Source organism: Bos javanicus, chromosome X (assembly GCF_032452875.1).
Source record: "Bos javanicus breed banteng chromosome X, ARS-OSU_banteng_1.0, whole genome shotgun sequence".
Lineage (NCBI taxonomy): Eukaryota > Metazoa > Chordata > Mammalia > Artiodactyla > Bovidae > Bos > Bos javanicus.
In genome coordinates this window covers 136,146,709-136,173,263 of record NC_083897.1, presented here as the reverse complement: position 1 = coordinate 136,173,263, position 26,555 = coordinate 136,146,709, and positions in this window count along the sequence as shown.

Here is a 26,555-nt window from a genome sequence, read left to right as displayed (position 1 = left end):
GTTTTCTCTCGAGATGGCAGAGGTCAGTAAACCTTTGATTATGATGTTCCCCCAGCCTGCCCTTCTATTAGTAGCAGCCTCAGCAGCCATCTCTGCTCACAGTAGCTTCCAGAAACAGAGATGCTCTGGGTAAGGGCAGCTTTCCCTCTGGCAGCCACAAGCTGCTTCTCTTGGCTGCTCTCTAGAGTTCTACCCTCCAGGACCATTTCTGGCAACTCTAAGCATCTCCACAGAAAATTCTCTGTTGGGTCCTCCGCTTTTTCAAAATGTGCTTTACATAGAGCTGTTTTTAGGATGAACACTGGCTGTCACATCCCAGGTGACCACAGTTGGAGTTGTCCCCTCTGGCTATACTGTGACCTTTCTGCTTTTTTCCTGCTCAAGGCCTGCTGGGAGGTATAGACAAGGCAGGGAGGCTGTATTCTCATGAATTTGGTATCAGGCAAAACTGTAATTCCATCTCTGCCTTTTTTTAATGGCATGATCTTGGGCAAGTGACTAATCTTTGTAATCTTCAGTTTCCTCACCTATAAATGGGATGTTTTCTAGCTCATTGAATTATTGAGGATTAAATGAAAAGCACTTTGTGTCTGGCACATTATAAGAACTCAATAAATACTAGCTAATATATTATTTGATGCTGAATAAATATTGCTTGAATAACTAAACTATGGAAGGGACTTGCAAACAGCACTTCATTCTTCACAGTGGGTTCAAGGACATCTGAGAAAACTGGTAAAAGAAACAACTGCTTGTTCTTTCCATGTCTTCACTCCCACCTTTTCTGTTTGGCTAGCTGGAGGGCTCTTCCTCCCTCCTTTATCCGGGGAATTATGCAGCCTGCAGAGCTAGCTCAAATGTCATATCATGTGTGACACAGGCCCACAGCTTTCCCCCGTGTGTATACATCTCCTATTGCTCTTCTAATATTGTGTTATATCAATTGTTTGCCTGTCTTCTTTACCAGACTTAGAATGGTGGAGAGACAGGATTTGGCCTTTATTATCTAAATATTTCATTTTAACATGAATTCTGCCTAGAAAGTTATTTATCAGATATTTTGCTTTTTGTGTGTGTGGGGGGTGGGGGGTATTATGTCTTCAAAATCCTGTATTTTACATTCCTAGCACATCTCAGTTTGAATTAGCCACATTTCAAGTACTTAATAGCTACATACAGCTAATAGACATTGGATTGGATAGCATAGTTCTAAAGGCTCCATCTCCTATATTCTCATAGCACTAAAGAATATCTCAGTTTTAGTCCTTATCACAGACTATGTATATTACCAATCATCTCTTCATGGGTCTGTTTCCTATGAACATGTCTAGGATGAGGATTTTGTCTTATTTATCTTTTCATCCCCATTCCTTGATGGAGACCTTACATATATTATTTCTCAATATATAATTATCCAATGAAATATGATAGCTATCATTTATTAAGCCACTACTAGGGACCTGGAACTTTATACTGGGTATTTCATTTAATCACTACAAAACCTTGAACGCTCAGTAGTCATCCCCAGTTCGCAGATAATATAATGGAGACTCAGAGAGTTTAAGTAACTTCCTGAAAGAAAGTTACAAGTAGCAGAGCTGGAATTGAACCCTCTTGGCTCTAAAATTGGAACGTGACTCTCACCAATGCATGCGCCTTCTATCCCAGCTTCATTCTAACTGGTTGACCTTTGGCATCACAGTGAACTTGAGCCTCAAGTCTCCATTTGTAAAATAACTAATAACTGCAATAACTAAGGTCTAGGGTCTCTGTCAGTTCAGTATGCCTCCATTATAACTTTTTACATATAATTGAGTCAATTTTTCTTACATCTAAGTTCTTTTCCAGAAAATAAAATATCTTTCAAATTAGGTAGACGTATATGTCATCTAGTTACCTCCAAAAAGTAATATACTCACCTGATTTTATTGTAAGAAAAATGAACAAAAGTTAAATTTATAAATGGTATGATTTTTCTTTTCTCTTCTGCACAAGAAAGTAAAGGTTGTTTTATTGGCATTCTTTGTTGTTGTTCAGTCACCAGTCATGTCCGACTCCACGACCCCATACACTGCAGCGTGCCTGGCCTCCGTCCCTCACCATCTCTCAAAGTTTGCCCAAGTTCACGTCCATTGTATTGGTGATGCCATCCAGTCACCTTATCCTCTGACACCCTCTTCTCCTTCTGCCCTCAATATTTCCCAGCATCAGGTACTTTTCCAAACAGTCAGCTGTTCGCATCAGATGACCAAAATACTGGAGTTTCAGCTTCCACATCAGTCCTTCCAACGAGTATTCAGGGTTGACATTCTTTACTTGATCTTAATTCTTTATCATTGGTTTTCCCATTTAATTAATCTGAAGAACTTTATTGAACTCTGAGGTTATGCCTAATTTTAACAAGGAAAGCATTCATTTCCCCCGAATATTCTCTTCCTAAGTCTCACAGTCTTCCCTTTACTAGTTAACACTTATTAACAAAGCTAAGGGGCACTAAAAGAAGCTTTTACACAGAAAAAGAAAATCAAGTGGGAATGTCTTTCATATTAATTTCCTCATTGGACTAGGACGTCTCAGTCTCAAAGTCCCCTCTAGTTTTAACTTCACATAACTTTCCTAGAAATTGTGTAATAATGGTTTTACACATTCAAAGCTTTCTGAAAGTGGAACTCATGGGCAGTTATTGATGAATATACTTGGTATTCTATGTTTCTAGAGCAGGGGTTGGCAAACTTAGACTGTGGGCAAAATCCAGCGTGCTGCTGGTGTTTGTAAATAAAACCTTATTGGCACACAGATATGCCAATTTGTTTATGTATGGTCTATGATTATTTTCAGGCTACATAGAGCTGGTAAGGTTGAAAACATTTATGATCTGATCTTTTATAGAGAAAGTTTGTTGACCTATGTTTAGAGCACATTACTTTGGTTTGCCAAATATCTGTGGGAACAGCCTCCATCATTAAGTATATCAAGATTCTGAAATGATCTATAAGATTTTTTGGAAGTTCATTAAAAAAACCCCAGCTCGAATCTATGTCTGGCAAAAGTTTAAGAAGAAAGAGCAAGTCATCTCTAGATTTACTTTGCTGGATGATAGTTACCTCATGCTGGTTGACATGCAGATGGGAAAAAATGGGCTATGGTTATTAGGAGGAATTCAATTACAAAACTTCTGCTTATCATTTCTGTGGCTTTACTATATAAGGGAAATAATTTTTATTAGCCTCTTTGTCTTTAATTATAATATATGACTGATGATAGTACAAAGCTCCTGGGCTGTATGAATCTTAAATGAATTAATACACATAAAGTGCTTCTAATAGAGCCTGGCACTCAAAGAACATTCGCCATTATTAGAGAGCTATTTCAAAGGAAGCAAAGCACTCTAGGCAAACATTTTCCCCCTGAAGTTACTCTAGATTTCAGTTTAGACGATGAACTAAAGCAGTCTCCATCAAGATTATGTTTATCTTTGTCATTTAGAATCCTATGCTGACATCACACAAGAAAAAAAAAACTATATGAGAGAAAATTAATTATGTTTGCAGAGACTCCATTTATTATTAAAACATATTCTGATGATGCTCTAGCTGTCATAGCCTGAGGGAAGTAATGTACAAACCAAAGCAAATCAGCAAATTTGAATGCTATTTTCTAAGCACAACATATTAGGGAGCCCATGTTACTAGACAGATATCAAGTTTTGGGGACTCCAGGAAAAGAATCCATCATCCTGTAGAACAAAATGAAACTATAAAATGGGGGGAAATCTTGCTATTTACTCTAAGTGTCACCAGGGCTAGTTATTGTTTTGGCTTGAAGGAAATAGCAGCTGCTCTTAGAGTCCTGCTTGCATCACCTTGGCACTGATGTATAAGACAGCTTGACTTTCAACTGTCAGCACTGGTGATCTTTTATGGATCTCTCTGGCCACTGAATCCCTTCTGTCTGCCCACATACAGTAGGCCAGGCATGCTGGAGAATTAACATCCTCTAGGTACAGCCTTCAACCAATATCTAATGGGAATTGGCAGATAGATATTCCAACTCTCTTGCCCTTCAGATGTGCTATTTCTGAGGTGTGTGTTTTAGACTGGCTCCCAGAGCTCCCCAGTGGGATTAAGCTCTAGCTTTCCAAAGCAGTAACTTGCTTCACCATAATCCCTTTCTTGGCTTTCTCCCCATCCCATGTTACTTTCCTCTCTCCTTCGAACGTTCTTGGAAAGAAGTGAAAGTGAAAGTGTTAGCCACTCAGTCGTGTCTGACTCTTTGTGACCCCATGGACTGTAGCCCGCCAGGTTCCTCTGTCCATAGGATTCTTCAGGCAAAAATAGTGGAATGGGTAGCCATTCCCTTCTCCAGGGGATCCTCCCAACCCAGGGACTGAACCCACGTCTCCTGTGCTGCAGGTGAATTTTTTATCATCTAAGCCACCAGGGAAGCCCTATGGTCCTTGAAACTACCTCCCAAATATACTTCTTGCATTTGAGGCCTTATCTCAGAATTGGCTTCTGGAGAAACTGATGTGAAAAGGGTGGGAATCTGTTGTACAGTTTTGAATTGCATCTTATTGCTGTATTTACATTTACAATTCATAAGAAGACTCATAAGCACATAACTGAATAGGTTGACTATATAATGACCAATCATTTTAACTATAAAAACAATTGATTTCTCTACAAAAATCAATTGAATCCATTTTTCAGACACAAGTGCAAAGGGTATAGTATGGTGGGTATAAAATTTAGGTTCCCTTAGAAAAAGCCTTTTAAGCCTTTTCCTAAGCTCAGATAGTGAATCACAAACCTGTTGAGGTGTGCATAGAAATATATTTGCTCCATATCCAAGCCTATTTACATCCTATAAAATTTATCCAAACTTTCTATGTTGGCTATTATCATCTTGTTTTCATTTTTGGAAATAAAACAAAAACAACCACACATGTGAGCTATAGAAATAATATTGAACAGAGATTCTTAATTCTCAGTCTGTTTATAGCAATCGTTCACAGCTGGGCTTCAGGGAATCAATGAAATCTCTGGAATTGCCTGTAAAATGTGACCATGCATGTATTTTTCTGGAGAAAGTTTCTTAAGATTGCACTGGGAAAAAAAGAAGAAAAAAAATATTGCATTGGATTCTCAAAGGTGTGTATGACTCAAAATACATGGCAGAGGGCAACCACATTAAAGCTATCAGAATTGATTCGCAAGGGCTTTTACATGCATCCTCCAAGAAATCTTTAACAATATAAAAACATAAAAATTAAAGACTGGTTTTGATCATGGCAGAATTATGGCTACTGGATTTATCTTTTCATCATAAACAACTATGAAGCTGCACAAAATACATGAAGTAACTGGTTGGAAGCAGTAGACAAAACGGGGGGTTTTTGATCTTTGAGAGAAGGAGATGCATGAGGTAAGCCTCATATTTGCTCGGCTTTTTTGCTTGAGTAAACTTTTCAAACTACAGCAGGGAAGTAACCCAGACAGAGAACAGCAGTCTTGTTGGGGTTCAGGAAACAGAGATCAGATATCAAAATTGCTAAATTGGCTGGACTTTGCTGGATAGAGGGACCTGAGCAGAGCAGGAGTTGCAGAAATCTGTAGAGGTGACCCCTTTAGTCAAATACAAGCTGCACAGGCATAGGGCAAGACTACAAGCTCTAGCAGAGAATAGCTGCTGGGAATGTGGGAGATGACAGAGACACAGGAACAAATAGAAGAATGTCTTTGTGATGATGGGATAGACAAAGATTTTTCAGACAGGACACAGACAACACTAACCATAAAAGAAAAAAAATTGATAAATGGAACTTCATCAAAGGTAAAAACTGCTGCTTCTCAAAGACAGTATTTAGCAAACGAATAGGCAAGCTACAGAGGGGGAAGACATATTTACCAAATATATATCAGATGAAAACTAACATCCAAGATCTAGAATGAGCTCTCATAACTCAAAAATAAACAATGAAATAAAAATAAATTAAAAAATGAGACAATTCACAAAAGAGGCTATACAGTTGGCCAATATGTACATGAGAGCTTGATCACCATCTTTCATTATGAGGAAAATACAAATTACATTCACGCTAAGATTCTACTGCACACTCATGAACATTCAAAGAGGGCATTGAGCAACTGGGGCTGGCATAGATTGTTTTGTGGGAAAGTAAAAGAACATGACAACTTTACACAATTGGCAGTTTTTTACAAAGTCAAACATACACCTACTCTGCTGCTGCTGCTGCTAAGTCGCTTCAGTCGTGTCTGACTCTGTGCGACCCCATAGATGGTAGCCCACCAGGCTCCCCCGTCCCTGGGATTCTCCAGGCAAGAACACTGGAGTGGGTTGCCATCTCCTTCTCCAATGCACGAAAGCGAAAAGTGAAAGTGAAGTCTCTCAGTCGTGTCTGACTCTTAGCGACCCCATGGACTGCAGCCTAGCAGGCTCCTCCGTCCATGGGATTTTTCCAGGCAAGAGTACTGGAGTGGGGTGCCATTGCCTACACCTACTCTACGACCCAGTAATCCCACTCCTAGGTATTTACTCGAGGAATGAAAACACATTCACAGAATGACTTTTTCAAGAATGTTCATAGCAGGTTTATTCATTACAGCCTTAAACTGAAAACAGCCAAATGTTCATCAACAAAAGAAAGGATAAAACAAATTGTCTTACATCTGTACAATAGACTTCTCAGTTCAGTTCAGTTCAGTTCAGTTGCTCAGTCATGTCTGACTCTTTGCGACCCCATGAACTGCAGCACGCCAGGCCTCCCTGTCCATCACCAACTCCCGGAGTTCACTCAAACTCAAGTCCATCGAATCGGTGATGCCATCCAGCCATCTCATCCTCTGTCGTCCCCTTCTCCTCCTGCCCCCAATCCCTCCCAGCATCAGAGTCTTTTCCGATGAGCCAACTCTTCGCAGGAGGTGGCCAAAGTATTGGAGTTTCAGCTTTAACATCAGTCCTTCCAAAGAACGCCCAGGACTGATCTCCTTTAGAATGGACTGGTTGCTGTGGCAGATTCATTTCGATATTTGGCAAAACTAATACAATATTGTAAAGTTTAAAAATAAAATAAAAGTTAAAAAAAAAAAAAAAGAATGGACTGGTTGGATCTCCTTGCAGTCCAAGGGACTCTCAAGAGTCTTCTCCAACACCACAGTTCAAAAGCATCAATTCTTCGGCGCTCAGCTTTCATCACAGTCCAACTCTCACATCCATACATGACCGCTGGAAAAAACATAGCTTTGACTAGATGGACCTTTGTTGGCAAAGTAGTGTCTCTGCTTTTGAATATGCTATCTAGGTTGGTCATAACTTTCCTTTTATGCACACTCATGAACATTCAAAGAGGGCACTGAGTAACTGAGGCTGCATAGATTGTTTTGTGGGAAAGTAAAAGAACATGACAACTTTACATGGCTGCAATCACCATATGCAGTGATTTTGGAGCCCCCAAAAATAAAGTATGACACTGTTTCCACTGTTTCCCCATCTATTTCCCATGAAGTGATGGGACAAGATGCCATGATCTTAGTTTTCTGAATGTTGAGCTTTAAGCCAACCTTTTCATTTTCCTCTTTCACTTTCATCAAGAGGCTTTTTAGTTCCTCTTCACTTTCTGCCATAAGGGTGGTGTCATCTGCATATCTGAGGTTATTGATATTTCTTCCAGAAATCTTGATTCCAGCTTGTGCTTCTTCTAGTCCAGTGTTTCTCATGATGTACTCTGCATATAAGTTAAATAAGCAGGGTGACAATATACAGCCTTGACGTACTCCTTTTCCTATTTGGAACCAGTCTGTTGTTCCATGTCCAGTTCTAACTGTGGCTTCCTGACCTGCATATAGGTTTCTCAAGAGGCAGGTCAGGTGGTCTAGTATTCCCATCTCTTTCAGAATTTTCCACAGTTTATTGTGATCCATAGAGTCAAAGGCTTTGGCATAGTCAATAAAGCAGAAATAGATGTTTTTCTGGAACTCTCTTGCTTTTTCCATGATCCAGCGGATGTTGGCAATTTGATCTCTGGTTCCTCTGCCTTTTCTAAAACCAGCTTGAGCATCTGGAAGTTCACGTATTGCTGAAGCCTGGCTTGGAGAATTTTGAGCATTACTTTACTAGCGTGTGAGATGAGTGCAATTGTGTGGTAGTTTGAGCATTCTTTGGCATTGCCTTTCTTTGGGATTGGAATGAAAACTGACCTTTTCCAGTCCTGTGGCCACTGTTGAGTTTTCCAAATTTGCTGGCATATTGAGTGCAGCACTTTCACAGCATCATCTTTCAGGATTTGAAATAGCTCCACTGGAATTCCATCACCTCCACTAGCTTTGTTTGTATTGATGCTTACTAAGGCCCACTTGACTTCACATTCCAGGATGTCTGGCTCTAGGTGAGTGATCACATCATCATGATTATCTGGGTCGTGAAGGTCCTTTTGTACAGTTCTTCTGTGTATTCTTGCCACCTCTTCTTAATATCTTCTCCTTCTGTTAGGTCCATAACATTTCTGTCCTTTATCAAGCCCATCTTTGCATGAAATGTCCCCTTGGTATCTCTAATTTTCTTGAAGAGATCTCTAGTCTTTCCCATTCTGTTGTTTTCCTCTATTTCTTTGCACTGATCACTGAGGAAGGCTTTCTTATCTCTTCTTGCTATTCTTTGGAACTCTGCATTCAGATGCTTATATCTTTCCTTTTCTCCTTTGCTTTTTGCTTCTCTTCTTTTCACAGCTATTTGTAAGGCCTCCCCAGACATCCATTTTGCTTTTTTGCATTTCTTTTCCATGGGGATGGTCTTGATCCCTGTCTCCTGTACAATGTCATGAACCTCAGTCCATAGTTCATCAGGCACTCTATCTATCAGATCTAGTCCCTTAAATCTACTTCTCACTTCCACTGTATAATCATAAGGAATTTGATTTAGGTCATACCTGAATGGTCTAGTGGTTTTCCCTACTTTCTTCAATTTAAGTCTGAATTTGGCAATAAGGAGTTCATGTTCTGAGCCACAGTCAGCTCTGGGTCTTATTTTTGCTGACTGTATGGAGCTTCTCCATCTTTGGCTGCAAAGAATATAATCAGTCTGATTTCGGTATTGACCATCTGGTGATGTCTGTGTGTAGAGTCTTCTCTTGTGTTGTTGGAAGAGGGTGTTTGCTGTGACCAGTGCGTTCTCTTGGCAAAACTCTATTAGCCTTTGCCCTACTTCATTCCATATTCCAAGGCCAAATTTGCCTGTTACCCCAGGTGTTTCTTGACTTCCTACTCTTACATTCCATTCCCCTTTAATGAAAAGGACATCTTTTTTGGGTGTTAGTTCTAAAAGGTCTTGTAGGTCTTCATAAAGTGAAGTGGAGTCGCTCAGTCGTGTCCTACTCTTTGCAACCCCATGGACTGTAGCCTACCAGGCTCCTCCCTCTATGGGATTCTCCAGGCAAGAGTACTGGGGTGGGTTGCCATGTCCTTCTCCAGGGGATCTTCCCGACCCAGGGATCGAACCTGGGTCTCCTGCATTCCAGGCAGACGCTTTAACTTCTGAGCTACCAGGGAATGGTCTTCATAGAACCGTTCAACTTCAGCTTTTTCAGCATAAAGTAGAATGAGTTCCTTATATACACAACACTGATGACTATAAAAAAAATGTCATGTTGTGTTACACAGCCAGATGCAAAAGAAAACATGTTGCATCATTCCATTCATATCTGAAGTTCCAGAATTGGCCAAAATAATCTATGGCAATGTTACAACTGAGGTTGCTTCTGAGGGCCTGTGCAGACTGGAGGGGCACAAGGCAATATTATGGGTCATGCTAATATTCTATATTGTGCTAGGTATTTGGGTTACACAGTTGTATCCACCTATTACAATTTATCAAACTATAGTCCTAAAATCTATGTATTTCACCATATGTAAATTCTACCTAAGTTGAAAATTAAGAAGCAAAAGTCAAAGCTAAAGCCCATTCTAGTTTAATTGCCTACTTCCCTTGCAGATAATTTTTTTTTTTTCTGTAAAAAGGAATTGAATGGGTAACAACACCTTGTCTCTGCTTTGTGTAGTTCAGGGTGCTAAGTGTAGGTAGAATATGAAGATGATGAGACAGTTTTTGCCTTCAAGTTGCTTATATGCTCATAACCTGGGAAGGGGAGAATTGCGCAAAGATGATGGAAGGAAAGGAAAAATAATGCAGCAATATTTCTCTGACAGCTGTGAGCCTAGGCTCCACTATAACTGAAACTCTGCTTGGCCGTAGAGAGTATTAATTAGGTTTAGCTTTTCACCAGCTTAGCGCTGAAAGGGCCATAGTGATTAACGGGACTAATTAGGCCAGCCCCAAGGGCAATATCTGCATGTAAATATAATAGGATTATTCTTTATGCCTCTCTAGCATGTCACCTTATATTACTATTGTGAAATGTTTCGGGCATGTAACCTAATTACTTGTCTAGACTTGTCTTCAAGATAGACAGGCTTTCCAGATTTTATTGTTATTCTTACCAAAAGCCGAAAAATCAGATTCAGTCCAGGTAGGGGCAAATGCAAAAGGGAAAAAAAAATTCCTGTAATCTGGTCTCAAAAGAACCCAGGGAACATGTCATATGCACCAGTGTTAGATACCCAAAGCCTGTCAAGAATGTTCACAAAGTAATGCCTCCCAATTCCCAGTACTCTGAAACCTTCTGCCATTGTTCTCAAAATAATGTCCCTATATTTCTGTGATGCAAATGGTTTATAATAAACTTTTAGATCCATAAACACCACAAAAATTTCATGTAGAGTGACTTATACATCCTACCCTGAGGTTTCAATTACTTTACTATCCAGAAATTGAGAAGGAGTTTCTTTATGTTGGTACTGGGCCCCCAGAGTGATGTAGATGTAAGTTCGGGGGTGAGTAGAGGTAGGTGAAAAGAAATGCAATGAAAGTATGCCAAAATTGATAGCAATATGAGTATAAATATTACTTTTAAAATCTTTTTATTTCAAAATGAAATACATATACAGAAAACCACACAAAAAAACCAAATGTGCATCCTGGTGCATTTATAAGGTAAACATGATTCTGTCACTAACCAGATCAAGATATAGAACTTTGCCAGTCATCCTCTGAAATTCTCCCTCAACATTCTCTTTCCCCTTAAAATTAACCACCTTTTCTTTTTATAATAATTCTTCTTTGCATGTATATGTGGTTTTATTATACAATTGGGTGTATCTAGAAACAATAGCTTAGTATTTCCCATTAAAAGTTGATGTGTACGGAGAAGGAAATGGCAACCCACTCCAGTATTTTTGCCTGGGAAATCCCATGGAGAGAGGAGCCTGGCTGGCTACAGTGCATGGGGTTGCAAAAGAGTCAAATACAATTTAGCAACTAAACAACAATAGAGCCACCATCTTATGAGTAAGTGCACATCCACATTGGAAACTTATGTTTTGCAAGATTTATCTCTTGAGAAATGTAAAAAAAAACTGATGTGTAAAGTTTCAAGATACAAGATTAATATATAGAAATCTGTTGCTTTTCTATGTACTAATAATGGGCTATCAGAAAGTGAGAAGATAATCCTGTTTAAAGTTGCATCAAAAAGAATAAAACAGCTGAGAGTAAACTTAATCAAGGTGGAGAATGACCTATACTCTGAAAACTATAAAACACTGATAAAGGAAGTTGACGATTATACAAAGAAATGGAAAGATATCTTGTGTCCATGCATTGGAAGAATTAATATTGTTAAAATGTCCATACCACCCAAAGCAGTCTAAAGATTTAATGCAATCTCTATCAAAATACCCTAACATTTTTCACAGAACTAGAACAAATAATCCTAAAATGTGTATGGAGCCACAAAAGACCCTGAATAGCCAAAACAATCTTGATTAAAAAGAACAAAGCTGGAGGTATCACACTCCCTGGCTTCAGATTATCTATAAAGCTACAGTCATCAAAACAGTATGGTATTGGCACAAAAACAGACATATAAATCAACGAAAGAACACAGAGCCCAGAAATAAACCCATGTACTTATGGACAATTAATCTGTTACAAAGGAGGATATACAATGGAAAAAAGACCGTCTTTTCAATAAGTGGTGTTGAGAAAACTGAACAACTGGGGTAAAAGAATGAAATTAATGCATTTTCTCACACCTCACACCTTTATATGAAAATAAACTCAAATGGATTAAAGATCTAAATGTAAGACCAGAAAGCATAAAACTCCTAGAAAAGAACATAGGCAGAATATTCTTTAACATAAATTATAGCAATATTTTTTTGGATCTGTCTCCTAAGGCAAAGGAAACAAAAGCAAAAATAAATAAGACCTAATTAAAATGAAAAGCTTTACACATCAAAGGGATCTATTGACAAAACAAAAAGACAACCTACTGAGTGGGAGAAAATAATTTGGCAATGAAATGACTGATAAGGGGTTAATATCCAAAATATATAAACAACTCATGTAACTAAAAAAACAAAAAAAAACCTGATAATAAAATGGGCAGAAGAAGCATTCTTCCAAAGACATACAGATCATACAGATGGACAACAGGCATATAAAAATATGCTCAACATTGATAATTGTCAGGGAAACGCAAATCAAAATCACAGTGAGATATCACCTTGCACCTGTCAGAATGGCTATCATCAAAAAGTCTACAAATAACAAATGTTGGTAAGGATGTGGAGAAAACAGAGCCATAGTACACTGTTAGTGGGAATGTAAATTGGTTCAGCCAACCTGGAGAACAGTATGTAGGTCCCTCTATAACCTAAAAATAGAACCATCATGTGCATGCTCAGTCGCTTCAGTCGTGTCTGACTCTTTGTGACCCTATGAACTTCAGCCTGCCAGGCTCTTTCATCCATGGGATTTCCCAGGCAAGAATACTCGAGTGGGTATCCCCCTCCAGGGGATCTTCCTGACCCAGGGATCGAACCCACATCTCCTAATTACAGGTGAATTTTTACTGCTGAGCCACTGGGGAAGTCCAGAAGTATTAGATGATCTGGCAATTCTACTCCTGGGTATATAGCCTAAGAAAACAAAAACACTAATTCAAAAATATATATACACCCCAATATTCAGAGCAGTAGTATTTACAACAGCCAAAATATGGAAGCAACCTTAATCTCCATCAACAGAAAATGTGGTATGGTATATGACTAAAAGGAATATTAGTCAGACAAAAAAGGAATGAAATTTTGTGATTTGCAAAAAATCTAGATGAACCTGGAGGGTATTATGCTTAGTGAAATAAGTCAGATAGAGAAATACAAATACTGTATGTCATCATGTATATGTAGAATCTAAAAATAAAGCAAATAAATTAATAGAACAAAAAAGAAACATATATAGAGATCAAGCTAGTGGTTACCAGTGGTGAGAGGGAGGGGGGAGGGGTAATATTGGGGTAGGGGAATACAAGGTACAAACCACTATGTACAAAATAAATAAGTATATAATAAATATATTTACAGCATGTAAATATGTATGTAAATAAATATATTTACAGCACAAGGAATATAGCCAATATTTTAAAATAACTAAATGGAGTGTACTCTATAAAAATACTGAATCACTACACTGTACACCTGAAACTAATACTGTAAATCAACTATGTGTGCTGCACGCTAAGTCCCTTCAGTCGTGTCCAGCTCTTTGTGATCCCATGGACTGTAGCCCACCAGGTTCCTCTTTCCATGGGATTTTTCAGGCAAGAATACTGGAGTGGGTTGCCACATCCTCTTCCATGGGATCTGCCCGACCCTGGATCAAATGTCTGTCTTATGTCTCCTGCATTGGCAGGCAGGTTACCACCCCAAATCAACTATGCTTCAGTAAAAATTTAAAATAATATATTTAAAGGTCTCTTTTATTTTACTGGTCCCCCCTCAATCCTCTTCCTCTTTTCCTACAATTTGCTTCTTTTGACGTATAGAATTTCACACATTTTGGGTTTTGCTGATGGCATGCTTTTGGTATGGATCAATATGTTTTTCTGTCCATTATATATCCTACAAACTGGCATATGAATCCAGCTGTTTGATCAAATTCAGGCTGAATTCTTTGACAAACACAAAGAGGATGGTGTGATCTTTTCTTCAGGAACGCATGGCTTTCTGCATTTCCATGATATGAAAAGCTACTGTTTCTCAATGGCTAGATCCATTAATTTCAGTGAGGTTGCAAAATGGTGCTATTCTAATGTGTTATTTATCTTTCATTTATTAATCTGAATATTTTTACAAAGAGATAATTATCATCTACTCTCTGTGTGTGTGTGCTGAGTTGCTTAGTCGTGTTCGACTCTTTGTGACCCTGTGGACTATAGCCCACCAGGCTCCTCTGTCCATAGGATTCTCCAGGCAAGAATACTGGAGTGGGTTGCCTGCTCTTCTCCAAGGAATCTTCCTGACCCAGGGATCAAACTGGTGTCTCCTGCATCTCCTGTATTGCTGCAGACTCTTTACCAGCAAGACTCACTCTTTGGTTATATAGTGGTAAAGTTCATATAGGTAGCACAGGATAAATATTCTTTTGTGCCTTACATACACAATTTCAAGGCAATGAACTGGCTATCATCCTCATCATTCAGAGGAGACAGATTACATTTAAAATATTATATGGTCATGAATTTAAAGATATCTGATGGGTTTCAATTAGTTGCAATTATGATTCTTTTGAAACTCAAATTGCCCCATCTTTGACTGTGGGAGCCTCTCAAGATAGCTCCTAAGTTTTTTTTTTTTTTTTTGACTTGATCCTTATAGTCTTTGATAGCTATCTCAGTATCTGGTTTAATAAAATATTTCCAAATCCTTCCACACATTTCCAGCCCCAGACTTGGAATCATCCACATCTCCGGATTGCCCTGTTTTCTTTTTTGGGAAATATTTCACAACTACGATTGGGTGCCATTGCACTAGTTGACTGTTTAATTGTAACATTATTTCTGTGTTTTTCTAATTCTGTTCTTTTCCTGTGTTTTATCTTTTTTCTTAATGTCTTTTATATCATTTTTGAATTAGAAAATTCAAAATTTTAGCCCGTTCTGTAGGTATGTCTTTCTGCCATGATTACTTTTTCTGTAGGCATGTTATTCTGTAGGCTTCTTATTTGTTTTCTTAGTTTGTCATGGTATTAATTTTTCCACAGCATGTGGCTTTGAAAATTTTTGATTGCTTGTTTTTATGTGAAATTGTCTTGAACTTTTTAGGAGAAGGTGGAGTTCAGTATAGCTTATGTAGGGTCACAGACCTCCCTTGTGTACTGGTTCCACAAAGTGTTCAAGAGTGTGGTAGGTTGGTTTATGCAATTTCTTGGTTCTGTTTCTCTCTCCCCTTTAATTTGGACCCTGTCTTTCCTGAATATTTGTGGTCCCCATCCTGTTCAATGTTGATTTCATTCCTAGCAGTTTTTCTAAATTGTGGAAACTTGTCCTGGAAGAGCTCTGGTATTTCAAGTTTGGGAGTCCATAGGGTCTCAGCTTCTCTAGACCTTTTTGTGTTATTACCGGTGGTCCTTCTCCTCATTTCCTGTTGAGGACATTTCCTATTGAAGTTTCAGCTGATGTTCTCACCTCCATCTGTCCTTATCTCAGGGGAACACCTTGGCTACTTCGACATTCTTTAGTCCTTCAGACCCTAATCCCCCTTCCTACTTTCTCCCATAAGCTGATATTATGTAGATCCCAGAGTTATTTTCCCCCACTCACTTGTATTTTTGGCTTCTTAGGGATGCCTTATCAGCTAGTTTGTTTGAAAATATTGTCTATGAGTTAAAAATTTTTTTCTAATTATTGTCATTTTTATGTGAGAATTTGAAAACATTCTGAAATGATATCACTGCCATGACTGCTGTCTCGCAGCTTTTCCTATTCTTTCACACATTAATTTCTAAAACTTTCTCTTGAAGAGTAAAAATGCTTTTTATTAAAAAAAATACTACCAGAAAACATTTTTTTCTGGTGTCAGATAATAAGGCAATTTTACTTTTAGAGCAATATTTATGTCTAGAGTTGATCATATAGTTGAATTTCTGTCATGTTCAACCCACCACATGTGGAAAAGTACAAGCTATATAAGAGGGCAGCTTATGTGATGGCAGATACCAATTACAGATCCATTGGGTCTATAATTTCACAGTAAGACCCAAGTGGTACCTTCAAATGGAGTGTTTAGGGGTTAAGCTCAGTCTGTAAATGGTGGTGATTGTGAGGGAGTTGGGGGGCATGTAGCTTAAGAGGGTGCTCTCTTCTGTGAGCACTGGAGTATTAATAGTATTCTCACTGAAATTGAGATACAAAATTTGGATGGAAATTTATTGAGGATTGGAAATGGATTTCAACATTTTTTTTTTTACTTTCAGCAGAGTGGCTCTCAGTGTTATAAAAGTTGTCTCTTTCTCCCTTGGGAGGGAGAAATAGCACTGAATTTACAGAAAAAGTGCCTCCTCAGGCTCACCTAAGGTGTGCTATGCAGTTTGCTATTCTCTTTTTGCCCCGGGTCTGTGTGATTACAGTAATTATTGTATTCATCTCTGCTGCTTTTAAAATTTAAGTAAGACATGATTTTGTTTGTTTATTGAGGAAAATGTGCAGGGAGGTATTAAGAGGTAACTCATTTTCCTTTTATTTCTTGTTTATTGTGAAGGTATGTTAAAAGGTCCTTAGTTGCTTAAAGATTGCCAAGTGGCTGTGCTAATTTACAAAATCCCGTGCAGAATGGTTTTTTTTTAAAACATGAAAATCTGAACATGCAGACCTTCAGATTTTGCCTTTGCATTCACAATTCCTATCCGAAGACAAATTGTGACTGTGACTTTACGGAAGTCATGTGATGGCTTTGGGCTGATTTTTCTTTGGCAATTGATAAGATAGGTTTAGATGGTTTTTTTTTTTTTTAGTTTTATTTTATTTTTTAACTTTACAATATTTTATCGGTTTTGCCATATATCGAAATGAATCCGCCACAGGTATACATATGTTCCCCATCCTGAAACCTCCTCCCTCCTCCCTCCCCCCTCCCCATACCATCCCTCTGGGTCGTCCCAGTGCACCAGCCCCAAGCATCCAGTATTGTGCATCGAACCTGGACTGGCGACTCGTTTCCTATATGATATTATACATATTTCAATGCCATTCTCCCAAATCATCCCACCCTCTCCCTCTCCCACAGAGTCCAAAAGACTGTTCTATTTTTAAAGTTCCCTCTCTTCCACTTTCAATTACCGATGTCTTCTTAAAATCTATTAAAGAGAAACAATCATCAGTTCAGTTCAGTCGCTCAGTTGTGTCCGACTCTCTATGACCCCATGAATCTCAGCATGCCAGGCCTCCCTGTCCATCACCAACTCCCGGAGTTCATTCAGACTCATGTCCATCGAGTCAGTGATGCCATCCAGCCGTCTAATCCTCTGTTGTCCCCTTCTCCTCCTGCCCCCAATCCCTCCCAGCATCAGAGTCTTTTCCAATGAATCAACTCTTCGCATTAGGTGGCCAAAGTACTGGAGTTTCAGCTTTAGCATCATTCCTTCCAAAGAAATCCCAGGGCTGATGTCCTTCAGAATGGACTGGTTGGATCTCCTCATAATGTCAGTGAATTTCACATTAAGACTTTAGCTCAGATGCCATTTTTAAGTCTTCAACAAGAGTCCAAGCTTTGGATATAATGGAGTTGGGGTCGTTGTAGAGAAATCCATTCTGGTTTAAGATATCTGAACTAAGAAATTTAGTTCTACTCATGTTTTCCTTTGAGAATCTTTTTAAAAGTTTGTAGTCATCTTTCATCTCAAATTTAGTCATGGTGTTCTTTGTTAAGCAGAACTTTTGACATAGTCAAAATTTTTTTTTTTTTGCATTAGAGCTCATGTTGTCATTTTAAGAAGCTCTTCTTATGTCATCTAGACATACCATCAAGAATCTTACATCATTTTCTATTATTTGATAATTTTAATTTTTCACACTTGGTTATTTCATTAAGCTTAAGCCTCCTTTTGCATATGATGCATAGTGGAAATACTGCATCATTTTCTCTGTTTATTCTTTTTTTTTTTTTTCTTTTCTCCTTTATTATTTTTTTTTATTCTTCCAATTTTATTTTATTTTTAAACTTTACATAATTGTATTAGTTTTGCCAAATATCAAAATGAATCCGCCACAGGTATACATGTGTTCCCCATCCCGAACCCTCCTCCCTCCTCCCTCCCCATACCATCCCTCTGGGCCGTCCCAGTGCACCAGCCCCAAGCATCCAGCATCATGCATCGAACCTGGACTGGCGACTCGTTTCCTATATGATATTATACATATTTCAATGCCATTCTCCCAAATCATCCCACCCTCTCCCTCTCCCACAGAGTCCAAAAGACTGTTCTATTTTTAAAGTTCCCTCTCTTCCACTTTCAATTACCGATGTCTTCTTAAAATCTATTAAAGAGAAACAATCATCAGTTCAGTTCAGTCGCTCAGTTGTGTCCGACTCTCTATGACCCCATGAATCTCAGCATGCCAGGCCTCCCTGTCCATCACCAACTCCCGGAGTTCATTCAGACTCATGTCCATCGAGTCAGTGATGCCATCCAGCCGTCTAATCCTCTGTTGTCCCCTTCTCCTCCTGCCCCCAATCCCTCCCAGCATCAGAGTCTTTTCCAATGAATCAACTCTTCGCATTAGGTGGCCAAAGTACTGGAGTTTCAGCTTTAGCATCATTCCTTCCAAAGAAATCCCAGGGCTGATGTCCTTCAGAATGGACTGGTTGGATCTCCTCATAATGTCAGTGAATTTCACATTAAGACTTTAGCTCAGATGCCATTTTTAAGTCTTCAACAAGAGTCCAAGCTTTGGATATAATGGAGTTGGGGTCGTTGTAGAGAAATCCATTCTGGTTTAAGATATCTGAACTAAGAAATTTAGTTCTACTCATGTTTTCCTTTGAGAATCTTTTTAAAAGTTTGTAGTCATCTTTCATCTCAAATTTAGTCATGGTGTTCTTTGTTAAGCAGAACTTTTGACATAGTCAAAATTTTTTTTTTTTTGCATTAGAGCTCATGTTGTCATTTTAAGAAGCTCTTCTTATGTCATCTAGACATACCATCAAGAATCTTACATCATTTTCTATTATTTGATAATTTTAATTTTTCACACTTGGTTATTTCATTAAGCTTAAGCCTCCTTTTGCATATGATGCATAGTGGAAATACTGCATCATTTTCTCTGTTTATTCTTTTTTTTTTTTCTTTTCTCCTTTATTATTTTTTTTTATTCTTCCAATTTTATTTTATTTTTAAACTTTACATAATTGTATTAGTTTTGCCAAATATCAAAATGAATCCGCCACAGGTATACATGTGTTCCCCATCCCGAACCCTCCTCCCTCCTCCCTCCCCATACCATCCCTCTGGGCCGTCCCAGTGCACCAGCCCCAAGCATCCAGCATCATGCATCGAACCTGGACTGGCGACTCGTTTCCTATATGATATTATACATATTTCAATGCCATTCTCCCAAATCATCCCACCCTCTCCCTCTCCCACAGAGTCCATAAGACTGTTCTATACATCAGTGTCTCTTTTGCTGTCTCGTACACCGGGTTATTGTTACCATCTTTCTAAATTCCATATATATGCGTTAGTATACTGTATTTATGTTTTTCCTTCTGGCTTACTTCACTCTGTATAATAGGCTCCAGTTTCATCCACCTCATTAGAACTGATTCAAATGTATTCTTTTTAATGGCTGAGTAATACTCCATTGTGTATATGTACCACAGCTTTCTTATCCATTCATCTGCTGATGGACATCTAGGTTGCTTCCACGTCTTGGCTATTATAAACAGTGCTGCGATGAACATTGGGGTACACGTGTCTCTTTCCCTTCTGGTTTCCTCAGTGTGTATGCCCAGCAGTGGGGTTGCTGGATCATAAGGCAGTTCTATTTCCAGTTTTTTAAGGAATCTCCACACTGTTCTCCATAGTGGCTGTACTAGTTTGCATTCCCACCAACAGTGTAAGAGGGTTCCCTTTTCTCCACACCCTCTCCAGCATTTATTATTTGTAGACTTTTGGATCGCAGCCATTCTGACTGGTGTGAAATGGTACCTCATAGTGGTTTTGATTTGCATTTCTCTGATAATGAGTGATGTTGAGCATCTTTTCATGTGTTTGTTAGCCATCTGTATGTCTTTTTTGGAGAAATGTCTATTTAGTTCTTTGGCCCATTTTTTGATTGGGTCGTTTATTTTTCTGGAGTTGAGCTGTAGGAGTTGCTTGTATATTTTTGAGATTAGTTGTTTGTCGGTTGCTTCATTTGCTATTATTTTCTCCCATTCTGAAGACTGTCTTTTCACCTTGCTAATAGTTTCCTTTGATGTGCAGAAGCTTTTAAGGTTAATTAGGTCCCATTTGTTTATTTTTGCTTTTATTTCCAATATTCTGGGAGGTGGATCATAGAGGATCCTGCTGTGATGTATGTCGGAGAGTGTTTTGCCTATGTTCTCCTCTAGGAGTTTTATAGTTTCTGGTCTTATGTTTAGATCTTTAATCCATTTTGAGTCTCTGTTTATTCTTGAGGTCTTATAAAGAGTAGTCTTTCTTTCCTCCATTAATTTGTGTTACACTTTTGGATATGAAAGTTTCACACATTTGTGGATCTGTCTCTAGAGTTTCTATTTGGTTCCATCGGTCTATCTGCTTGTTTTTGCTTTTTGTTTTGTATCACTTTTTGCCAGTGTCTTAGTGTACTTATTACTATGGAATTTATGGATACCTTAAATCTTATCTAGACCAAGTCTTCCTCTTTGCTCTTGTTTTTCAAGGTCAAATAGCTATTTGTAGCTATTTCCTGAATAGTTATCCCTCATTTTTATTCTTCCACATAAATTTTGAAATAATTTTATCAAGTTCCTAAAAAATTTCAGCTGTAATTTAGAGAGAAATTATATTGAGTTTATAGATTTGTTTGGGAAGAATTGAATTCTTCAACAATATTAAGATGACTCAGCCCAGAACATGAAATGTCTCTCTATAAATTCAGATCTTTCATGTCATGTAATATAGTTCAATAATTTCTCTGCTGAGGTCTTATATATTCATTTTTATATTTTATTGCCATTATGAATGACATAGTTTTTATTATATATCCTCTAGTTAGTTATTTCTGCTAGAGGAAAATATCATTGATTTTTCTAAATTGATCTTTAATTAGTGGTCTTGCTGAGATCTCACTGTCCCCGCAGCTTTATTCAGGTGTGACTGACAAATAAAAATCATATACATTTAAGGTGTATAATATGGTATCTTGATATAAAGATACCTTGTGAAATGATTACCACAATCAAGTTAATTTTCATATCCATCACTTCACATAGTTGCTTGCCCCTGCCCTGCCCCCAGTGAGAACTTAAAATGTATTTTCTTGGCAAATTTCAAGTATACAATATATTATTACTAACCACAGTCACCACCCTGTACATTAGATCTCTAGGACTTACTCATAACTGAAAGTTTCACCTTTTGGGGTGTATGTATGTGTGTCATATATAATGGAATCATATTTCTTTATTCATTCACCTGCTGACAGACACTTAGGTTGTCTCCATATCTTGGCTATTGTGAATGATGCTGCAATGAACATGGGAGTGCAGATATCTCTTCAAGATACTGATTTAATTTTCTTTAGATATATATATATATATATATATATATATACCCAGAAGAGAGGTTGTTAGATCATATGGTAGCACTGTTTTTAATTTTTTGAGGAACTTCCATACTGATTTCTGGGGGCTTCCTAGGTGGTGCTAGTGGTAAAGAACCCACTTGCCAATGCAGGAGACACAAGAGACGTGGGTTCAATCCCTGGGTCAGGAAGATCCCCTGGAGAAGGAAATGACAACCCACTCCAGTATTCTTGCCTGGAGAATCCCATGGACAGAGGAGCCTGGAGGGTTACAGCCCATGGGTTGCAAGGAGTCAGACATGACTTTTCCACTGAGCATATACTGATTTCCATTATGGCTGCATCAATGCACATTTCCATCAATAGTGAACAAGGGCTCCCTTTTCTCTACATTCTCATCATTACTTGCTTTTTCTTGTCTTATTCATAATAACCATTTTAATATGTGAGTGTGAGGTGACATGTCTTTGGTGGTTTTCATTTGCATTTCCCTGACTAGTTCTGTTGAGCATCTCTTCATATATCTGGTGGCAATTTGTATCTCTTCTTTGGAGATATTTCCCTGGGCTTCTAATTTTAGGAGGGTTGATTTAATTCTGGTTTATTTTTACTCATAGAGTGTAGCCCTTTATTGTCACAACTGCAAAACCTGTAGTATTCGTTAGAATCTTCCCTTTTTTTTGGCAGACCTTGAACTCCAATTTTTGTTTAGCTAATATCCAAGGGTGTTTTCAAAAATATCTGCTCAGTTTCACAGCCTTTCAGCCATTACTTTTTGAATGTAACACTGGCCCAAGTAGAAATAAAATCCAAACTCCAAGCTCATTTCTCATGAATTTTTCTTCTCTCTTGACCCTTGGACTTGTCATTCCACTTCATTTGTAGCTCTCCTATGATTTGAAGAAGACATTTAAATACTTGTCCAGTATGTCAGTTGTCCTTTGTGGGAGGACAGGCCCAAAAGAACCTAGTCTATTACTGCTAGAAACAGAACTTGACAAACCGCTTTTGATGAACCCCACCAGGCAACTCCTCTTGCTGAGAATTCAATAGTAATCTCTTAGAAAGCAGAAGCAAAAGAAGAAGGCAATCTCCTCCAGCCTTGGGGGTTTGTATATTATGGTTATGGAGAAGGGACTATTAAGGATAGCAGAGTCACCCGTACCTGCTTGATTTCAATTTTTAAAAATTTGAAATAATTTCCAATTTAGAGAAAAGCACAAAGATAGCACAAAGAATTCATGTATATCCTCCATCCATCTTCCCCTAATGTTATCATCTAACACAGCAATGGTACATTCGTTGAATCTAAGAAATTGACTTTGGTTTCAATACTATCAACTACAGACTTTATTCACATTTTACCAGTTTATTCACTAATGTCATTTTTTCCTGTTCTACTTTCCAATTCAGGATGTCACACTTCACATCCTCTGATCTGTGAGACTTTCTCAGGCTTGTGTTGCTTTTCATGATTGATGGTTTTGAAGGATATTGGTCATATATTTAGTAGAATGTCCCTTAATTTTGTGTGCATCTGATGTTTTATCATAATTAGATGAGGTTATGGGTTTTGGGGGAAATACCTCAGAGTTAAATTTCCATGCTCACTCTGTCATAGCAGGGATACGTGATATAATAACTGTGACGTATTACTGATGATATTAACCTTGTTCATTTCATTGAAGATGTGTCTGCCAGGAATCTCCACCGTAGAGTTACTATTTTTCCCTTTCCAACCTATATCTGTTTTCATTAGCTGTTAACCACAGAAGTACTTCTTGGCTCTCTTGGTATCACTCTCACAGACCCCTGGCAACTTGGATTTCTCTAGTGGTAGGACAAGCAATGGTAGCCTCAAAGTAACGGGAAGAAATAAAAAACAACGGGAGGACTTTAAAGTTGTCCTTCAACCGACCGTCTATTGGTCCATTGCTGCAGCTGCTGCCTTCCACCCCAGGAAACTGCCTTCTCATTACTTCACTCATTTATGACAGACTTGCCCTCAGCCTGTCAGGGCATATTAAGGTTTTCATAGTTTTACTTCTTCAGCTCATTGTTTTCTCTTACTTTTGTTGGAAGTGGTTTGTCAACTTGTCAGAAACCAGAAGCTACCCTTAGGTAATTTTCACCCAAAGGAATTCCATGGTAGTGATGACCCAATTTTACAACCAAAGAAACCGAGGCTAAGAGAAGCTAAGGAGTGTGTTCAGTGTCACAGAGTCACTTATTGCAAGGTTCGAGTTCACACCCAAAGTTCTGAATTCTTAAAATTGTGCTGTAGTACTTGGACACCAACTTGAGCAGCGCATACTTCTTTGTCCTTGGGTGAAACTTGAGTACCAGGCTCAGCTTTGTTTCCTTGGGATGAGTCACTTTGTAAGAGAAATTATCTTATGTGAGGAGCCATGGGACATCAACCTACAGACACATGCAGCCTTATCTGAATCTCCTGGATCTTTATGGCTGGGGCTTTTGAAGCAGAACCCTTGAGACACTTGTTTAAATGGATACTTCATCTCTGCTTCTCTGAGTGTCTCTCTTGAGCAGTGTGTCAAGGTCCTCTCAGACAAGTAGTTCTCTAGCAGTAGTTCAAGTTAATCCAAGATGAAATTTATCCTGCAAATATCTTTTGAATGCCTATTGAGTGGCAAAGAGTCATGTAAGGTGCTGGCTGGGGAGAAGTGTAATTTGGAGAGAAATAAGTATGCTCAAGACATACCTCCCAACTTCATGGAGTTTAAACTAAACTAATTGCATTATAGTGAAAAACTATGTATTTCTACTTCCATTTCAGTATTTATTTCTCTATCTGCACATACACACAACTGCTTGCAAGTTTTTTCCATTATCTAAGAGGTCATTTGCTACATCTGGATAAAGGAAAAAAATAACCAACCAATGTAATTCTGTGACCAAACTATTGAATATATGCCTTGTCAGTCTTAGAGAGGTTTTCTAGGTTAGAAACTACAGAGTTTTGTTTTTTGTTCTTTTTAAAAGATAATTTTATTTCTTTCTTTATTTTTGGCCCTGCTGAAGCACGTGGGATCTTATGTTCTCAATCAGGGATCTAACCTGCACTCCCTGCATTGGAAGTGTGGAGTCTTAATCACTGGGCCAACAAGGAAGTTTCAGAGTTCTTAAAAAGCTTATTTTTTCTACTTGTAAACTTGGTGGCAGATCTTGTTTTGCTTTTATTATTGCTTTGATAACAATTTTCTCTTAGAAACATGTTTAATTTTTCTGTCCCATATGTCAGCTCTGTGAAAAATCATCTTGTTGACTCATTCCAATATATGGAAGGGAAATCTGATGACTGCTTTTTGGTCTCCAGAGCATAATTAAAAGGAAATAACTCTGAAAGTCTTCCATAAGAGAACATAAAGTTTGCTTACAAAAAAAAGAAGGGGGCTTAAAAGGACACATATCATCTCTTTTTCATTGTCATTACAGTGGGTCTTCCAGATGCATGCGTTTTAATTTTGGGTTTTTTTTGGGGGGTACCATCTACACAAAAATAGATACTTTCTTCCTTAGCTAGGTAGAACCAATGCTAGGGGCAATTTAGAAATAGACTGTGGCTTTTGTGACATTTACTGGCAATTTTTGTCCATAATGACTATTCCAATGTACCAGATTCTAACAAAGGATGAAATGCTGCTAGAGAAATGTTTTCTCCTCCCTTTATATATTCTTACTAATTCATTTGATTTCTGTTCCACAAATATGTTGCTATTTTTAAAAAATTGCATTTCTTAATCTCATTGTTTGAAAAGTCCTTGAATTCTGGGTGAACCGAAGCCCTATTTAAAAAAAGAATTAATGAGATAACATTGATTTATGACATTATATAAGTTTCATGTGTTCAACATTACATTTCTACTTCTGTACATATATAGCATGCTCACTGCCAAAAACTTCAGTTTCCACCCACCGCCATACAGTTGACCCCCTTTACTCATTTCACCCCCCAATTCCTCTCTGTTAATCACTACTATGTTCTCTGTATCTACATGTTTGCTTTTCTTTGGTTTTTGTTTCTTCACATTAACTTTTTTCTCAACTTGTTTTACTTAGTATAATACCTTCAAGGTCCATCCACTTTGTTGCATATAGCAATATTTCATCTTTTTATGGTTGAGTAGTTGGCACCCCACTCCAGTACTCTTGCCTGGAAAATCCCATGGGCGGAAGAGCCTGGTAGGCTGTAGTCCATGGGGTCACTAAGAGTCGGACACGACTGAGTGACTTCACTTTCACTTTTCACTTTCCTGCATTGGAGAAGGAAATGGCAACCCACTCCAGTGTTCTTGCCTGGAGAATCCCAGGGACGGGGGAGCCTGGTGGGCTGCCGTCTATGGGGTCGCACAGAGTCGGACACGACTGAAGTGACTTAGCCGTAGCCGTAGCCGTAGTGTTCCATTGCATATATGCCACACTGAAGCTCTATTTTAAAAGTTTCTTTGTTTTTCATCCCAATAACTTGGCAGGTTTAAAGTTGTGTTATATGGTGCTTCAATTCCCAAATATTCATGTTTTAAAAAACTTCTTAGGTTAATTAGGAATTTCTCTAGAGGTAGTTAGAAAGCAGATCAGGGGGCGTGGAAAGTGGTTGTTGAAATGGTGACAAAATGCTGGAAGTAGAATGGTGCTAGAATTTATTTATGTATGGATATGTATGTCTGTATATGTGTAACATATGTGTGTGTATACAATTTATTATCAAAAATTAGGAAATTCAAATAACTGAATTAAAAAAATACGCTCACGCTACTTTTAAGTCAAACTGACCATATAAGTTGGAGAAGGCAATGGCACCCCACTCCAGTACTCTTGCCTGGAAAATCCCCTGGACGGA